Source organism: Prionailurus bengalensis, chromosome D3 (genome assembly GCF_016509475.1).
Source record: "Prionailurus bengalensis isolate Pbe53 chromosome D3, Fcat_Pben_1.1_paternal_pri, whole genome shotgun sequence".
Lineage (NCBI taxonomy): Eukaryota > Metazoa > Chordata > Mammalia > Carnivora > Felidae > Prionailurus > Prionailurus bengalensis.
In genome coordinates, this window is record NC_057356.1 from 70,154,825 (window position 1) to 70,167,765 (window position 12,941).

Below are 12,941 nucleotides of genomic sequence, written 5' to 3' on the forward strand. Positions count from 1 at the left end.
GGTCAACATTTGTGGGATGTGAACAGCCACGGTACGGGAAGCAAGAGTTCTGGTTGAGATGCAGGACCAGATGAAGAGCTGGGCTGAAACCCAAGGGGCTGATCAGGACAGAGGGAAGGAGAGTGGATTCCCTCCCTGGTGGGAAAGGAAGCAGAAATGTGGGGAAGACGGCGTGGGGTACATGCGTGTGGGGTAGCAAGCAGACTTCCGGGCCAGGAGACAGGAGTTCTGGGTTCTTCCCCCCCCCCTCCATCTGCACCAGGGGGAATGTGGACCCTGCTCTGTCTACTTGGCACAATTGAGATGATCCCATGATCCCCTGAGATGATGGGCCCAGACGTGAAACATACTATGAGGTCCTTTACGCATGTCTAATTGTTTAATGGGGAGGATTACTTAAAAGGGAGGAATTCAGGTGGACACACACCTGGATGGATGGCTCTGGCAACCACAAGAGGTTTCTTTGGGGCAAGTCTCTAAGGCAACAGGAGCCCCAGACAGGACCGGACACGGTTAATGCAACAACACAGCTGATAAAGTGTCCCCTAGGCACAGTGCTTAGAGCTGGGGGTATAGCACGAACAGAGCTGACCCACCCCTGCCCGAAAGGACCACGCAGCACGGCAAGGGGAGTCGGAAACTTATGCACTGTGGCTGTTCCTATGCTTCGAGCATCACCAGTCTGACTCAGGCCAAGTCCCAAGCCAGCTCTTCATTGGGGGATTCTGAAGCCTTCCATCTGCCGTGCTTGGTAAGCCATACACCCGAAATTAGGCCAAATGCCTGGTGATGGAATTACCAGGAAGAGCAAGGAGTATTGATTGGGGGTATAGGGAGAAAAAGAAGGGTGGGCAGCAGGCAGGGAAGGGGAGAGTTGAGGAAAAAGCAGCCAGCAGCTGCTGCAAAGGAGAGGATAATGAGATCTGACTCGACTGAGCAAAGACAAAGCATCCTGTCCGTGTCTGCTGAGCACCTGCTCCAGGCTGGAAGGGGGCAGTGAACAGACCCACAGGCCCACACATGGGCCAGACTTGCTTCTGAGCCAAGCTGACTTTGTCCCTTCCTTTCCCACCTCCCCAAATGTTTCTACTCAGCTGAATGCATAATTTGCCGGCCTTGTAGGTAGAATCTGTAGGATATGATTTCAAGGACTCCAAAATAGGTCCCCAAAACACCGTACCCACTCATTAGGTAGAGAACGAACTCCACTGTTAGAGACCCTTTTTCCTTTGGGGAGCGGGCTTTGAGATGCTTATTACCTGTCAAAAGGCCAGTATAATGAGTGCCCTTGGAAACCAAAGGATTTAGTGCTTTATCAGTTGTTTGCCCCTCATCGTTAATGAATTTCTCTTAAAGGACAGGCGATAGCCTGCTTGCATCTTGTCAGAAGGGTTCTGAAGAAGGAGAGAAGATGCCCCCAAGAGAACAAGGAGGGGCGCTGATCCTGAGATTAAAGAAATGAAGAGAGGGAGGGAGGCAATAAGGGGTGATGGAAAGAGGAGACACAGAGAAGAGGGGAGGGAGGAAGGGGCGCCAGAGAGACTCCTGCCTAACAATGACATCATGCTTTTCCATTTACCTCATCTGGCACAAGCTGCCCAGGGGCTTGTTTTCATATGAACTAGAATGTTACTCAATTTGGTTTTTGTGTATTTACCCCTAATGAGCTACTTGTCCTAATGCGTGTCCCTAAGAGCACGCCCCCAGCCAGCTCCACTCCTGCACAACTTGCCCTTCTGGAGGCCAAGAACAGACGTAGATCTGGACGCACACACAACACGCCCACCTCGTGGGAAAACTGGATGACACGAGAAAGATGTGGCCTGAGCCTGGCGTGCCGTTGGAATCGGGCCCCCGCAGGAGAAGTCTGCACTGATCATCTTTCTTCCAGCAGCCTGGTCTCTGCTCTCCCCTGCACTATGAGGCCAGAAATGTCCACTCTGCCTCCTAGACCCTGACTTGCAGACCCAGCACCAAACCTCCATCCAAATCGGGGAAGAAGCTAAATGAGCAGGAACTGATTGAGTTTAGGAGAGAGAGGTGCTGAGTCTATAAAGGTTGTGCTCAGCTGCAGCCATGGTTCACATTTGATCCTTGAGCCTCATTGTTCCAACTGACATGGACAATAGGAAATGAGGACATCTGGAGGCCAAGAGATAATTGGCAATTCAGCAGGTGTCCGTCTGAAAGTTTTCCTTTCATTCAGAGCTTAGGTCATCCTTCTGCGCCCCTGTTTCTTGACCTGCAGAACGGGGACAATAAAAAATTACTTCAATTGTTCCCTCAATGAACAAATAGGGAGTGAGGATCTACCGTACCCCAAGGGCTGGGAACACAGATAAATATGACAGCCTCTGAACAACCAAAGCGCATGCGCTTCCTCCCTGTGAGAACACTTCAGAGCTTACAGACAGAACATCTATTTATGACCTCAGCCCAGCCCAGGAGGAAGGCAGGAAAGTTCCAGATGGGAACACTAAGGAAGGGGAGCTTCACTGCTCTGTCCGTGACCTCACAGGTGGTCTGTGGCTGGACTGGGGTATGGAATTGGGCCTTAGGGCTGGGTGCCCAGAGATTTAGGGGTAGCTTATGGTGGGGTTCGGGGGGAGTGAGTGCTATAGACTGGATGTTTGGGTGCCCCAAAATTCCTACATTGAAATTGTAACCCCCAAGGTGATGGTGTTGGGAGGAAGGACTTTTGGGAGGTGATTTGGTCATAAAGGTGAAGCCCTCCAGGATGGGATCAGCACTCTTACTTTTGGCAGGGGGTGGGGGAGCAATCAGCACTCTTATAAGACAGATCCCACGGAGCTCCCTTGCCCCTTCTGCCATGTGAGGACACAGTGAGAAGACACCTGTCAATGAGGAAGTGGGTTCTCCCCAGACACTGAATCTGCTGGCACCTTGATCCTGGACTTGTTAGCCTACAGAACTATGAGAAATAAGTGTTTGCTGTTTATAAGCCACCTTGTCTATGGGATTTCTGTTATAGCAGCCTGGACAGTCTAAAACAGAACTTGGTCCACGAAGTGGGGTGCTGTTATAATCAGTACCTAAAAATGTGGAAGCAGCTTTGGAACTGGGTGCTGAGTAGAAGCTGGAAGGGTTTTGAGGTTCCTGCTGGGAAGAGCCTACATTGCCAAGAAGGGCCTGTCAAGGGCGATTCTGATGGGCGAGGGCCCAGGAGGAAAGAGGAGAGCTGAAGAGAATGCGTTTTCCGCTTTACCTGTCTTCGTGCTCACACTTGCTTTTTTCTGCTTTTTCAACCAGCTGAGGTTGGAGCCAAAGGAGGCACCAATGCTAGTGGGACCCAAAGTGGTGAAGAGAGCACAGAGCCCTTGGAGAAAGGGGTACAAGTGACCTGCCTCGTGGAACCAAAGACCTGGGGTGGGGGAGAGTGGCCTCACTACCTCAGGACATTCCTGGTAACTCTCTATGCATAGCCCTTCCCTAAAAGACGAACCACAATGGCTGCTTTCGTGTCATGAACATCAGAGCAAATTCATTCACTCATTCATTCATTCATTCATTAATTCATTCAATGAGTGTTTGTTGAACATTTGCTGTGTGTCAGGCACCATGGGGATATGGTGATGAAGAAAGCAAACAAAGCTCGCATATGCAAGGAGCTCATGGCCTCATGCAGTACACCCCAACTTTGTCTACCTTGCATCCACCTAGGGAATGATAACATGCATATTGCATATCAGGGTGAATGATGAGGTTGCTCTGGCTAGAAGGGACGTCCAGATTCTCTGGCTGACTCAGGACCGCCTTCACACACACACTCCCCAGGGCTGTGGGGATTAATGTCATAATAACCCATGTGCAGTAGCATGCTGGCCAGAGCAGTCCAGTTACAGGGACACAGGCTGATTTCTGATCGACAGCAAATGGGGCAGATGAGCTTCATGGAGGACCATGAGTGTAAGCTCAGAAGAGCACAATGCTGCCAATTCTTGACACTCCTCCAAGGAAGAGGCAGGGTCTGTATCCTTCCCTTTGAATCTAAGCAGGATTTGACCAGAACTGAAGTTATGCCCTGTGACTTCCAAGGCTGGGTCATTGAAGGCCGAGTTGCTTCCATCTTGCTCAGTGGAACCTGTGCACTTGAAGGACTGACCCTCCCTCAGAAATTCCACCACCCAAGATGGCGTCCCAGAGAGACCACACGCACATGCTCTGTTCAGCTGTCCTTCAGACAGCACCTGATATTTGAGCAAAGAAGGATTCTGGTGACTCCAGAGTCCAGCCATTTGAGTATTCCCAGAGTATTCTCCCATGGAGAAGAGAAAGCCCTGTCCTCTGTGCCCCATCTGTATTCCTGACCCACAGAATCAGTGACATAATGGGATATGCTCATTGTTTTATACCACTAGTTATGTGGCCATTGTTCTGCACTATGGAACAACCAAAACGAAGTCAGGGCCTGGGCTGAGGATGCTGGGCTGGCCCCAGGTGGTAAGAAAGACTCTTCAGTGCATGCCGGGAGAAAGTGGCTTGAGCTGTGGTCATTCTAGCAGTAGGAGAGACCTGTGGGAAAATTAGATGCTCTGGTACTCCGAAAGGCAAGGCTGGTTGGGGAGGAAGGATAGTTTATGGGACCCTTGGACCTTCTGGCAGTGACAGAGTGAGTGCTCCCTGAGGATGTCAGCCTGGCGGTGGTGTTCTACAGTCCGCTCCTCCAGCCTTTCCTGGAGTTGGCAAGCACCCAACTCCCAAAATTAAGTTCTCTTGTCAGACAAGAGCCAGAGTGGCCTCTGCCACCTGCAAATGAATCTGCCTAGGACAGAGTGCACATACCCTGCTTAGACTCGCAGGGCCAACTGGACGCCTATCCATTTCAGAGGCTGGATCTCAGCCTTTTCGTTAATTCTCTGAGCTACCCAGGATCCTTCCGATTATTTCCCTTTGCTCTGCCAAAATTGATTTCTGTTGTTTGCAGCCAAAAAACCCCAGATGATACAAAATGCAAGTTGCAAATTAAATGGAAATATCTTGTTTATCATACTTTTTTTTTTAATTTTTTTTTCAACGTTTATTTATTTTTGGGACAGAGAGAGACAGAGCATGAACGGGGGAGGGGCAGAGAGAGAGGGAGACACAGAATCAGAAACAGGCTCCAGGCTCTGAGCCATCAGCCCAGAGCCTGACGCGGGGCTCGAACTCCCGGACCGCGAGATCGTGACCTGGCTGAAGTCGGACGATTAACCGACTGTGCCACCCAGGCACCCCTTGTTTATCCTACTTTTGACCAACTCATTTTTCAGATGGACAGGATAGTAGAAAAATGATTTCCATAGCATTGGAGATATAATTATGATTTTTAAAGTCTTTTTAAAAAATATTTTCTTTTTAACGTTTTTATTTTTGAGAAAGAGAGAGAGGGAGACACAGAATCCAAAGTAGGCTCCAGGCTCTGAGCTGTCAGCACAGAGCCCGGTGCAGGGCTCAAACTCACAGACCGTAAGATCATGACTTGAGCCAAAGCCAGACCCTCAACCGAGCCACCCAGGTGCCCCTGATTTTTTTTTAGTCTTTAGGAGTAGCTTGTATGTGTAGGAAAGCATATTCAGGAGCTACCTTGGGATTTGAAGTTGATATTCAGATCATTCAGAGGCCCAGTTTTCCCTAAATGTTTAAGTTCAATTAATTTTTTTTATAATTAATTTGATAGGGTATTCCCTTTTTTTTTTTTTTTTTTTAAAGATTATTTACTTATTTTGGGGGCAGGAGGGGCAGAGAAAGAGGGAGAGAGAAAGAGAATCCCAAGCAGACTCTGCACCATCAGCATGGATCCCAGCGCGGGGCTTGAACTCACAAACGGTGAGATCATGACCTGAGCCGAAACCAAGAGTCAGATGCTTAACAAACTGAACCCCCAGGCACCCCTTAAGTTCAATTTAGAGACAAGTTCTATTTGTAAATTTCACAAATGTCCATCATAATTTTTAAGGAGACTTTTATAACTTAATTAATTTCCTTTAAGTATTTTAACTGTATTGATAAATCCAATGTGCTCAGTTTCCTTCTAGAAGTAATTCAATTGTCTGGCAGACCAAACGGTTTTCACAAGTACTTAAAAAATGCTTAAAAATCTAATAAATTAAATTTATAAATATGATGACTAAGTTCCTCCAAATGTTCCAATGCTGTTTATAGACTAAAATCCTCTTGCACTTTTCAGCTTAAATGTAAATTAATTGCCCAGTTCCCTAATAAGACAACTTCTCCACATACTTTTGGATGATTCTCATGCCCCAGTCACAGCCTCTCAGCCTGTGCTCTAGCCACTGCTGTAGCTCCCGGCTCTGCTCAGGTGAGGCCTGACAGCCCCCCTCATCCCCATGCTCCTCACCCCCGTCTCGGACCCATGGCAAGGCACTCCTGGGAACCACTCTGCGTTCACACATGCACGGACCCCAGAGGATAGGGATGTGATGCCATGGCGGGGAAATCCAGTGGGAGAAAGACACCGGTGCTTCTTTCAATGCGCTTCTCTACCATTCCTTGGGCAGATAGTTCCCACGGCATGTTCCAAAATGTTCCTCAGAGGTGCTGGCAAGATGGAGCCTCGGTTACTCACAGCAATGACCAGTCCGATTATGCACCCAGTCCTGTTGGTTTACTCCTATTCCCTGGGGTTCCTTGTTAAAATAAACTGCCTGCCCCAAAGTCATCAATGTAGCTCCGCTTTCCAGGGGGAATGCAGACTAAGACATACCAAGATGCACAAGTTATTCCCAGATTTCACGCAATAGTAACACCATGGGTTGGGGTTGCTTCATAATCTCTGTTCTCAATTCTGCATCATCCCCAGGTTTAAAGGACCCACTAGAGCTGCCATAACGAAGTTCCACTTGAAATTTATCCTCTTGGGGCGCCTGGGTGGCTCAGTCGGTTAAGCCTCCGACTTCAGCTCAGGTCACGATCTCGCAGTCCGTGAGTTCAAGCCCCGCGTCAGGCTCTGGGCTGACGGCTCAGAGCCTGGAGCCTGTTTCGGATTCTGTGTCTCCCTCTCTCTCTGACCCTCCCCCATTCATGCTCTGTCTCTCTCTGTCTCAAAAATAAATAAACGTTAAAAAAAAAAGAAATTTATCCTCTTATATTTCTGGAGGCTAGAAGTATACAAGCAAGGTGTCGGCTGGCTGTTGTTCTTCTGAGACTCTGGGTGGAATCCTTCTCGCCTCTTTCTAGCTTCTGGCGGCAGCTAGCAATCCTTAAAGCGCTTTGACTTGGAGCTGCATTGGTCCGTCTCTGCTTCCACCTTCACATCATGGCCTTCTCCCTGTGTCGTCGCATCGTCTTCCTTCTGTGGGTGTCTGTGTCCAATTTCCCCTTTTCATAAGGCTACAACTCATGTTGGATTGGGGCCCACCATAATGACCTCATCTTCACCAGGATAAATCTGCAAAGACCCTGATCCCAAATAAGATCCCATTCTGAGGTACTAGAAATAGGACTTGAGGGGCGCCTGGGTGGCGCAGTCGGTTAAGCGTCCGACTTCAGCCAGGTCACGATCTCACGGTCCGTGAGTTCGAGCCCCGCATCAGGCTCTGGGCTGACGGCTCAGAGCCTGGAGCCTGCTTCCAATTCTGTGTCTCCCTCTCTCTCTGCCCCTCCCCCGTTCATGCTCTGTCTGTCTCTGTCCCAAAAATAAATAAACGTTGAAAAAAAAAATTTTTTTAAAAAAAAGAAATAGGACTTGAACTGATCTTTTTTGGAGGACACAATCCCACCCATAACACCCACTAAGGGAACAATTAAGGAATTCTAATCAACTAGAGGATTTTCCAAGCAAACTTTAAGGTTTCCTTTAAGCTGGCCATTTTGTAAGTTGACCAGAGGTTGTGGCAGATTAGAAGAACAGGAACTGTAGTTCTCCAGGACAAGGAGAAACAGAGCAATCTTCCACAATCATGGCGCCAATGCAAATCTGAGTCCATGCTTTCCGAATGGCATTGTGGAAACAGACTGTACACTATGAATTCTTTCATTCAGCTTTGGCCAGAAAGCCAGAAAATGGCTAGAAAATGTGAGAGGAAGCAGAATCTCTAAGACCCCCGTTAGCCATTGCTAAAGAAGAATCCTGGGAAAATCACAGATTGTTGATTCAGGTGCTCTGAAAAAAACAAGTCTTGAGGTAGCCATTAAATCTTATTAGGTAGGAGAAATAATAGTGAATATTTATACACCTGTGAACAAATAATGTAAACTAATTCTATCCACTTTCTGCATCTTGTCATCAGAGTCTAGTTTGCTAAAATGTGGTGTAATGTTGAAAGTTCTGTTCTTATATTTCAAGGGTTTTGACTTATAGTCTTAAGACTAATGTGTAACCACATTTGAGAGAATGTTTATTACAGAAATGGTATTTGTTCACTTGGAGTTATAAGCTACATTTGTCAAAGGAAGTTGGTATTTCCCAACAATCTTGGTGACAAAGTAATTCACTATGACATTACTCGTCTGGCTCAAACTAACTCAAAAGGATTGAACCAGTTTTCTTAACATTAGAAACGTAGCTTAAAGGGATCATTTTTCTTGCAATATGCATTTATTAGTAAGATGGTTCTAACAGATTAATGTTAACTACAATCTGACAGAATTCAAGTTACACATGACCTCATTCTTAAGTTGAATGCTTGTGTACCTAACTCACAGAGAGGTTGGCAGTCACTTGATGGGATTTGACGATTTACTTGATTCGATTACAGATTCTTTTCATATCTCCCTGTAATCCATGAATCCATTCGAATCCATCAAAATGACATTTGATTGGATTCTGCAGATCTGACTTTATCTAGCTTACTAGTCATAACCTCCAAGGTCATACAAATGATAGGAGAGGGGTTGACTTCTTGAAGAAATATTATGAGATGGGCACCCACTTTCATTGTTGTCATAAGAAATTTCCAGATGAAAAATAAGTAACGAACTGAGAAGTCTGCTCCTTACAGTGAAGAGCTAAAACCTCTTAAAGCGAATCAGTGCAATTTTGGCAAACATTGTGTATTTCAGCTTTATTTGTATTAAAAGGAAAGCATATATTAAGTTACATCAGAATAAATTATATTAAAAGCTTCAGACTGCTCCATGCTTCTAGAGCACTTTGAACCAAAGGACCCTCTCTCTGGTCTTTGGGAAGTAATGAAGCAAAGAAGCTGTATGTTAGATTCTGGCTGAGCTAACGTAAACGATTGCTGTGTTAACGTGAACTATCTGGGCTGCCCCACCTGGCCCTTTGACCAGTGAAGGCCCCCAGCCTGTGTTTCATTCTTCAACAGCAAAATACCTCTTAGTTACTGGCATGAATCCAGACTAGTCAAAAAAGATCAAGCAGGGGGCAAAGTGGGCACTTCAAAGACACAGAGAGCTACATCGCAAAGAAATAGATGCCCAAGGGTGGATGGAAAGGTGGCAACTGAACGGGCGTGTCAGTCAAGATGGCTACTCTACCTTGATTTCCTTGGAACTAGGCAGCGTCTGGACAAACAAATAAATATGGGTGAAGAAAGTACAGGGAGGTTGAGGGGAGCTGGTGCCTCTCTTGAAGGATTTTGCTGCCCTTGATTCAGTCATTTCCCTCACCTTTCCCCGACCTGCCTTCAGTGCATGGAGCCCGGGACCCCTCACTGCGAGTGCTGTCTGGAGGTAGTCTGGATTGGGAGGTTCCTGTGACGCTGGGTTTGGAGTGGGAACCCCATCTTTGAGTTTGACACAGCCCACCTGGCTTGTAGCACCCCCACCTGACACTTGTGGGCCACAGGAATGTGCATGCGGTAACCCAGATAGTGGAACAGAAGCAGCAACAGTGTCAGATAGGAGTGCTACAAGGTGACATTGAGTTCTCTGGTTCGTTTCAGTTCTGCTCAACACATGCGATCCCCAAAGAGTCTCATTCTGCTCAAAGGTCATCTCAAGTTTCTGAAATAGAATAGGTTTTCATCCCCTTCACCTTGGGAAACACCTCAAAAATCATATCCTTGTGAGTGACCACCCAACCACACTCGGGCTTGGAGACAACGTGGAGAAGCCCTCGCCCATCTTTTCTGAACCATCTGGGTCCCCGGATCCCTTCCTATGGACCATGATTAGCGAGTGGGAAGATAATCACGATGGCACCATCACTAGCCACTGATCAACCACTAGGACAACTACCAGGAGGGGATGAGCACTAAGAAAGCACTAAGGCAATGGTAATGTGATGAGATACTTGGTAACAACTTCACAACCTCCTATAATAGAGACAAATAATAATGATGGTAGCCAACATTTATTGTCTACTATGTCTAACACAGTTCCACTACTTTCTCTGGGTTTAGCAACTTTAAACATTATCTATAGACTTCCCATTTAGTATATAGAAATTTGAGACCTTATACCACATCCCTTTCTGCTCCTTCCATCCCAATGACATTATGATTTTGAATTAAGTCCATATTTAGAATTTACCACTCTGACGTTGTTTATCGCTGAGCTAAGTGGTATTCTGCGATTATATTTCCTTTCTTTTGTTTTTCTTGTAATTAATTATTGTGTCTCTTTTTTAAGTGTATTTATTTATTTTGAGAGAGAGAGAGAGAGAGAGAGAGAGCATGGGCAGGGGAGGGGCAGAGAGACAGGGAGTGAGAGAGAATCCCAAGCAAGCTCAGAACTGCCAGCACAGAGCCTGACGCAGGGCTATAACTCACAAACCGTGAACCATGTTCTGAGCCAAAATCCAATGCTTAACCGCCTGAACCACCCAGGCACCCTTGTTGTCTCTTTTTTAAATTCAATCGTTTTCTTTATTTTTGAGAGAGAGAGCATGAGCAGGGGAGGACAGAGAGAAGGGTGGGGTGGGGGGGTGGACAGAGAATCCGAAGCGGGCTCTGCGCCGACAGCAGCGAGCCCGAGGCGGGGCTTGCACTCGTAAACCGTGAGATCATGACCTGACCTGAAGCCAGACGCTCAACTGACTAAGCCACTCAGGTGCTCCAAATTCAGTTGTTTTCTTAAACCCATGGCTGTGTTTTCCTGCCAACTCCAACCACTCCGTAAAACACCCCTCATTTCAAAACTATACTGTTAAACTGTTTTATCAGATGATCTGTCGGTTCCATTTTCTCCTTGGGGTCCCTCCTCATTGTCCTGCCCCACTCTGCGCCAACATTTCTGACACCGTAGACCGGCTGCAGGGCTGACATCCTCACACATCACCCTTCTCCTCTCTCAGGACTTGGATCCCCAGACCCGGCCGGGATGCTGGATTTATCAGACCAGGAATTTGTCGACTCTGATGAATACGCTAAGGGCTCTAATGGATGCAGTAGACAGCATGCAAGAACAAATGGACAGTGTGAGCAGAGAGAGAGAAACCCTAAGAAAGAAATACTAGGAATAAAAAACAGTGTCACAGAAATTGAGAATGCCCCTGACGGGCTCATTAGTAGACTGGACACAACTGAGGAAAGAATTTCTGAGCTGGAGGATTTCTCGACAGAAACCCCCTGAACCAAAAAGCAAAGAGAACAAAGACTGAAAAGAAAGAAAGAAAGAAAGACCAGACCAGAATATCCCAGGACATTGAGACACTTCTAAAAGGTGTGCTATATCACACGGCCACAGCAACCCAAAGGGGAAAGAGAAGTAACTTCCTGAAAGGAGAATGAAATGCTTGTGGAACAGCCCTACTGCAGGATGTTAAGTTCTAAAAACAATTTGCATTGTCCCAAAATGTCTTCATTGAATTTCATACTCAATTAACAGTGTCTGGGACCAGAACTCAGGATGGGAAACAGTTTTCTCCTGGAACTTTAAGGAGAGGTGCCCCTGGGTGGCTCAGTCAGTTAAGCATCCGACTTCAGCTCCGGTCATGATCTCACAGCTCATGGGTTCGAGCCCATGTCTGGCTCTGTGCTGACAGCTCAGAGCCTAGAGTCTGCTTCGGATTCTGTTTCTGTCTCTCTCTGCCTCTCTCTCTCTCTCTCTCTCAAATATAAACATTCAAAAAAAAATTAAGAACTTTAAGGAGAAAGTTCTCCCCTGGTCTTCAGCTCCTAGCTGCGGAGAAGTCTCAGGCTAGTCTGTTTGCTCTGCAGCTGGCCTGTTGTTGCCGTATTTTTTCTCTTTCTTTCCCTGGTAATTTTAGGATTTTCTGTTAGCCCTGTTATAATATTTTACAGTGGCATGCCTTCAGATGGATTTCTCCATTTATCATGCTAGGCCTTGGCTGAGCACTTTTAATCTGACCCTTCCTTACTTCCCTCCTGGCCAATATTGTCACACTATTGGATAAACCCCTTCTTCCTGTTCTGTTGCCCTTTCTAGAGTGGCTATTAGATGTCAGCCTCCTGGAATGGTCGTTTATCTTATCTTTACTTCCTCTTCCTCATTGTTCTTTTTGTTGCTGTTCTTTCTAGGACACTTTCCAACTTCATCGTCCCATCGTTTGACATACTTTTATTTTTGTTTCCAGGATCTTTTTCTTAACTGATTCTTCCTGCAATGTTGCATTCCGTGCTACTCTGTATGCACACTTTTCCTTGGCCTCTCTCTTCTTTCTGGCACCTCGCCGTCCACTGTGCCTTGGTGTATTGCCTCATGACAATGCCACTTTCCCATTGTGCTCCAGGGGAATTGGGTGCCTGGGTATTGGTGACACTCACCCCACCTCTGCTTTTCCCAGTCAGGACAAAGTTCCAGCAACTCTTCTCACATCTCCTACGCTCCATTATTGCGGACTTTTAGGCTGTTCCACATTCAGGAGAATCGGAGCCAGAACCCACTCAGCCAAAATTCCTGATCACTGCATTGAGAACAGTAAGAGGCAATCAATCAATCAATATTTAAAAAATAATAAATAAATAAATAAATAAATACCTCTTGGCTGCCTGGGTGGTTCAGTTGGTTAAGCGTCCAACTCTCGAGTTCAGCTCAGGCCATGATCTTGTGGTTTT